This window comes from Anas platyrhynchos, chromosome 7 (genome assembly GCF_047663525.1).
Source record: "Anas platyrhynchos isolate ZD024472 breed Pekin duck chromosome 7, IASCAAS_PekinDuck_T2T, whole genome shotgun sequence".
Lineage (NCBI taxonomy): Eukaryota > Metazoa > Chordata > Aves > Anseriformes > Anatidae > Anas > Anas platyrhynchos.
Genome location: NC_092593.1, coordinates 30,969,743 through 30,976,418, shown reverse-complemented (window position 1 = coordinate 30,976,418; position 6,676 = coordinate 30,969,743). Strand labels below are relative to the sequence as shown.

At 51.0% G+C, this 6,676-nt stretch overlaps 1 protein-coding gene across 14 annotated transcripts in view; it reads left to right on the top strand.

Moving 5' to 3' along the window:
• The first annotated feature begins 2,924 nt into the window (after nucleotides 1–2,924).
• The window catches only part of COL6A3 (collagen type VI alpha 3 chain), a 55,803-nt gene continuing 52,051 nt past the window's right edge, over nucleotides 2,925–6,676 (top strand). For 5 of the 14 annotated variants that reach the window (XM_072041220.1, XM_072041222.1, XM_072041219.1 and 2 more), the window contains exon 1: nucleotides 2,926–3,219. The gene's annotated coding sequence lies outside the window, so the exon portion shown is untranslated. Of the gene's footprint in view, nucleotides 3,220–6,676 lie in introns of all 14 variants that reach the window. The other 9 variants (XM_072041216.1, XM_072041215.1, XM_072041214.1 and 6 more) reach the window with 4 other exon arrangements.

Below are 6,676 nucleotides of genomic sequence, written 5' to 3'. Positions count from 1 at the left end.
TGCTCTAGGGATGCTCCTGGCTCTCTTACTCCAGCCAAGGGTGGTATCAGAAGTGGTACAAATGCCTTGGGAGACAGACAGACAGAAAGTGCAGAGAAAAGCAAAGCCTCAGAAAACATTTCCCGGGCCATTTCCTAACTGGGGTGCTGGTTGTGGAGGGACTATTTGGAAGAAAGCAACAACTAATGCCTCGGAACTAATTAAAACCATCTATTCTGAGCAAAATGAAAAGGCAAGCTGCAGCCGGGATGCCCGTGCCTGGTTTTAGCAGGGCAAGAAAAAAGAGCTTGCTCTTTGAAATCGTGTTCGGGTTGGTGATGGGGAAAGAGTTTTGGGGGTACCCCTGGATTTCCTGGCACGCAGCAGCCCTGCCTTGCAGGGACGGGTTTGATTTGAGGGGATGAAGGTGGCCGCGGGTCTGGAGGATGCCCAAGGAGTCCCCGGTGGAGAAGCCACCAGATGGTGCTCAAGGATGGGGCCAAGCTGGGATGCTGCAACCAGCAGAGCACCCACTGTGTCCCGGTAAATTTGGGATCACCCCGATCCCTGCCTGACGTGAGGAAGGAGTACAGGGGGCTTTTATTTTATTATCGTGGATGGAAAGAGGATTCCTGAAAACCCTCTGGGCTCAGCGCATTCATCACATCCAGTCATTAACATACCGGGGAGGAAATCTCGCTAAACTTACTCACAGCCCTCTAGAAATGACCGTGGTGCTGTGATTCCGCCTTTTACCAGTTTCCAAAGGGGGTTTCTGGGAACAGAAAGAAGCCTGTCCCTGAGGATGTCTCCCTCCCAGGATGCTGCAGTGACGGTGGTTGGGACCTCAGGGAAATGGTTGAAAAAATGTAATTCCCCTGCCCTAAAACACCCACTGCATCCCAGCTGGCTGCGGTCCCCAGCTATGAAACCTCTTTTGGGGAAGGAAAAGCTTTTAGCTAGGTTATTAGGGTCATAAAGGCAATCATGTGGGAATTTCAGGCCTCTCCCAGTCTCATTTAATCATTGGGGCACTTGGTAAAAGCTGCTGCAGTATTAGAACCATATTAAGACAAATTCTGCATCACGAAGGGAATAAACACTAACAAGTTAAATATGTTCTCAATAGGGCCGTGATAGGCCCATAATGGGATCTGTATGTGTTTCACCAATATTTTCACATTATTTATCTACAGTCCCATATCTTGGCTGTTTTTCACTACTGTTCTGGGGTAGCTGGAGCTTTCCGGTGTTTTGTACTTTCCTTCTTAAAAATAAAACTTTAAAACATTTTCCTGCCTCCCCTGATTGCCAGGCAGAAAATTTTTCTTTCTGAAGGCACAGCTGAAGCAGCAGCAAGACAAACCCCAGGCGCTCCTGTGGCCGTGCCCTACTGGTTTCCACTGGTGGCAGCAAACTGGAGCCACTGGAGCATGCCTGGTGGACGCAATTTTCTCTGGTTGCATTGCACGGGTGGAGTGAGGCCGAGACGTGTGGGTGAGCTCGGAGCAAGGGTTTGGGGTTTGCAATTTCAAACCTCAAATTTTAAAGGTAGTAAATCCTCTCTGAATTTTATTTGGTTGTTTTGCACCAGCACCATCCCTGCAGACGGTTCCCCAGATCCCTCTATGCCACTGCAAGGGGCAACCAAATTTTTGAAGAAAATGCTTTGATTTGGACAAGTTGCCCCTCCATTGGATGCCCTTGGTCCTCCACCCACCATGCCCAGTGCCACTCATCCATCACTGCCTTCCCCATGGCTCCCTTTTTTCCAGGCACTGCCTCTCTTTTCCCCCAGGGAACAACCAAGATCCATCGTTCAAAATTCGGGGAGGGGACCCTCTTCCTTTAGGGCACATGGCCAGGGGTGTTTGCTTTTGCCCCCCCCTGCAAAGTCCCTCTGGTCCCCGCACCATTGCTGGGGCGAGCTGTTGCATCAGCTGGAGAGCTCAGTGCCTTCCCGAAGCATTCCAGCTATTTTATTTTATTTTAATGTGGCGAGCCTTTCAAACTGCACAAAACCTAGAGCAAACATCATAAATCCCCATTTGGAGCAACCGAAGGGAACTTGACTGTTTGATGCCCGGCTCCAGCCTTATATGGACCCAAACAGGGGCAAGGGAAAAAAATTGGTTTCCTTACCATAAATTCTTGCAGAAAGCAACCCAGTCCAGACTGGAGTGTTTAATTTTGGCCAGCGCCCTTCTGTCACTGCAGAAGCAGAGAGCTAAAAAAATAAACCCCAAACCTGCCTGGTTTGCTCTGCTAAAGGAAGGCTGCAAGGTATTTTTGCAGTGGATGAAGGTGAAAAATGAGTCACTGATCGGGCACTCGCTCATTGTCAGCGCCTGACTTGCTCCGGCACCGTTCAGGCTTTCACTAGGAATTTTTCTCTAGGCTCTGTGTGTTTTAAAGTGTTTATCTTTATGTTAAGGGTCTGACTTTCATTCCCCCAGGGGCACAGGGAGCGGAGGACGTAGCCCACCAGCGCTTCTCCTGCTGCATCGGATAGGAAACTGAGTTACAGACCCTCTGGTAGCTGCAGGGAGGGCTTGGCCGGGCTTTCTGCAGCCTCGGGCATCCCGAAGGGCTTCGAGGGAGCCCTGCGTAACTTGGTACGGTCCTTGGCGTGTCCTGTGTGCTGCGAGCATCCAAGCCCAGCCCTTAGCTCCTGAGTGAAAGTCATGCTATTGGAATAACCTCCCGCCACCCGGATTTTTTTTCTCTTTTTTTTTTTTCCTCCCTCTCTCTTTTTTTTTTCTTTTTCTTTTTTTTTTTTCTTTTTTTTTTCTTTTTTTTTTCTTTTTTTCTCCTCCACAGACGAATAACAGGCAAAAAAATTCAGGCCAGGGAAGCCGCCGAGTGTGGAGGCGTCCCCAGGGGAGCGCTGGGGAGGGGAGGGCAGTGTGCAGGGGGGGGAAGGACCGTGTGTGATGAGCAATTCTGACCTCAGCAAGAAGCATCTGGATCCCATTTGCAGCGCCCGGCCCCCAGCCGTTCCACGCCAGCCGCCTCTCCCGGCCCCGCACAGACCCCGTGGCAGCCGCCCAACGGGGACCAGCGTGCCCGCGGCGTCCTCGTCCCTCCGAGGAAGCCGACGAGGAGGCAGGCAGCCTGGGCAGAACCAGCACACCATGCAGCGGGGCTGAGCAGCTCTTCGGAGAGGAAAAAAAACAAGCAACAAAACCCCAAAATCCCGGAATAAGCAACTTTTTTTATTTTCCAGGGGTTCGCTCAGGGGTAAGTGGCGTTGTCCGTGCGGGAGCTCTTTGCCTGTGCTCGCTTCTCTTCGTGGTTCCCTTCCTTGCCGAGCTGTCAATTTTTATTTTTTTTAAGGTGTTTTAGGCAAAACCCAGAGCAGTGTCCCCAGAGGGAAGCCACCCTTTGGCTTTTCATCGGGTGTGGATAAGTGGAGCACTGCAGTGGGTTTGCTCACACCGGGGCACCCCAAAAGCCTCCTCCCTGAGCCGAGGCATCGCAGGTGCACGGGGATGCTCCTGGCCACAAGGAATCGAATTAAATTCATTTTAAAGCACCCAGCAGGGCTTTATTCCACTGCTGTGGGACGGTGCTTGTCTTCCATGCCTTGAAATCCCCACTGTGGGATGGAAGCAGCTCTCCCAAGAGGGGTGCCCCATGGAGCCAGAGCCCCCCCCCCAAAAAAAAAAAAATTAAAAAAATGGGGATTTTCTGGGGAACCTGTCTCTGGGATGCTTGGTCTATGGGGCTGCTTGTGCACGGGGAGGTGGGTGAGCCTCAACAAGTGGGTGGCTGTGACCGATGGTGGGGACACCCCGCCACATCCATCCTCGGCAGATCCTTCCCCTCCCAAACGGAGCCTGAGGTGAGGGTGATTGCGGCCAAATCGGTTTCCTGAGCGGGCACAGGGACCAAAACCAGCTGGAGAAGAGGTGGCCAAAGCCATTTTCCCCCCAGAGGGCGCAGCGGGGACCGCTCGGCTCCTTCCTGGTGGCTGCGATGGTTCATGTGGGCTCTGGGAGGGAGGAACACTGCTTTGTTCAAACTTCTGGCTTTACCCTATTACTGACTGGTTTAAGAAAAAAAAAGTTATACTTTGGTATCGATGGTTGGGTGCTTAAACAGCTGCTTCTTGGGGTAGAAGTGCCTGGTTTGGGAACTTTGTGGAGGTCGGAGCATCCCTGGGCTTGAGCTGGAGGCAACCGGGGGGCTCCCCGAGGATGTGGTGGTGGGACAGGGACGTGGCTCTGCACCACCCCTCGACCCACTGGGACCAGACCCAGAGCACGGGGCTTCCTATTCCCCACTGTGCACAGATTCAAGCGGGTATTCCCTCTTTGCAGAGAAATTAACTGCAGCCAGGGGTGGGATGCTGTGTCCGGAGCGGGGGGCAGCACGCCTTGCATCGGTCATTCATTCATTCAGTGCCCTTCCACTTTTTGGCAAACCCTTTTTGGGTTTTGAAAGGCATTTGCAGAGGAAAACCACTGTCACTGCTGTGATTTCTGAGACGTGCCTGTCTGGGAGCAGGAGGGAAGGGAACATCTTATTCCTTGCATCACTGCGAGCTCTGGCAGCCTGGGGTTGCTTGCTCCCAGCCTCACGTTGCAGGGATGAACCTGAACCTGCCCAGGGCTGGGCTCGGGCGGGCACAACGCACCACCACAGCTCCACATGCCCATCACTTTTTCCACCTTTTTAAGTGACCGGCGTGCCACATTAAGGAGGGGATTTGTTTGGGTGGAGAGGCGCCGCGAGGCTTAGGGTACCGTGCATAAAGAGTCATTGATCTTTGAGGGAGTTCCCTTTTTCTTTTTTTTTTCCAGCAAATACTCTCTTTCCTCTTATTAACTACTCTATTTAAGTCTCAGAAGAGGGAAAACAAGCAGATTTTAAGCCAACAGCGTGCTTGTAAGAATGAATGTGATTTATACTAGATGCTAGTAAGCAGGGGAGCCGCTGGTTGGGATGAAGGCAATGCAGCCCCATAGCTGTGCTGAATGCTGTTTTTCAAATTAAAGTGGCTTGCAAATCAGGAGGATTTTCCACCCTTTTGGGCTGGGCAGCTTGTAATGCTCAGGTCTGTGTTTATAGGAGGAACTATTCCCAGAAACAGTGCTCACCTTCCCCATGCCGCCAATGCCAGCAGCACGGAGGGAAACCCTTCCAAAAGGGCTGCTGCAAATAGGAACAGCTCTGCCGAGCTGAAGGGAATAAATTTGGGATCCATCACACAGAGCTCGTCCTGAGCCTATAGAAACATCCTGGCTTAGGGCTGCTGCTAGATGGTGAAGAGGTGGCCAGGTACCACCTGGTCTCAGGGCACGTTTTGGGGTGACCAAACCATTTCACAGGGAAAAGTGACAGCATCTGGCCTCTGCCGTGCCCAAACCACTGCTGGGAGCAGCTTGTGACGATGTTTTCCCCAGCTCAGAGCTGTGTCAGGGCACAGAGATCCAAGGGGAACACGTCCAACCAGGAGAGGAGCAGGCAGCCACCTCCAGAGGGCAACCTGAGCCACGATGGCTCCATGCTGGGATTTTGGGGCCACCTCTCCCCAGTGCTGTGGCTTTTTTGGGTGGCTGGTGTCCTCACTCAAGGAAAACTTGCTGCAGCCTTGTGGCTCCACCACTGCCTTCTGGACATCCCCACAGAGCAGATTTTTTTTTGGGGGGGGGAAGGATGATATTTGCAGCGTCCCATTCACCCTATCCGTGGGATGATGAGGGCATCCCTTTCATCCTGCCTGATCCCTCATGGAAAAGCTGCTGGGACACATCTGCAAGTCCACAGCCCTTTTTCCCTACTGCACAAGCACAAAGCAACCCACCCCACAGCACAAAGCGGGGATTTAGGGCCACAACCGCTTTGCAGGCTTTTATTTATGGTATTCTGGGGGACACCATGGGGCTGGACAGGCAAAAAGGACCACACATACCTCGGTCTGGGGCAGCGAGGCATCCCCAGGGCTGTGTCTGGGCCCATTCCTATCTGCCTACGTATGACACACATCACATTTCTATATAAACTGAAGGCATAGCTGCCTCCCACCCAAAGCCAGCCAGCCCAGCTGAGAGGCATATGTAATGAATCAAAGCGATACACAACAGCTGGAGCAAAGTTTTTCCCCCCCCTGCCTTTTATGTTTTGCTTTTTTTTTAAGCCTTCTCATCTGCTTTGCACTTTTTTTCAGATTTTAATTATGCTCTAGTGAAGAAAAAAAAATCACACACACAAGCAATTTTTAGAAAGTAAATTTGAAACACTCAGTCAAATATACGATTATGTAAAATGTCAGACTTGTTGCATACTTCTCTATGCATGAAGCAGAAAATAGCTGCTGGGGAAAATATCTAAGGAAATCACTTCATGGCGTTAGTAGTAGAAGTGATTGCTTTTTGAAGGCATTATTAGTAACAGATGTATAGCTCTGGATGAAATGGAGGACATACTGTTACATTAAGAGGTCACCACACACTATATAAACTCAAGACAGACATAAAAACTTCAGATTACTGAACGCTACACAACGCCCTTTCACACACGGGTTATTAACAGACTTATTTCTCCAGATTTTAGTGCTAATTCTTAGCGGTTGGGGAAAACTGCTTTGCTAAGAGCACTCCGTAGTTAGCTTTTTCAGCCTTTTTGCCAAGTTTGCAGTGGTTATACAAAAAGCTCCACCAGAGATTCCTCCCCCAGGACTGTAAGAAACTCT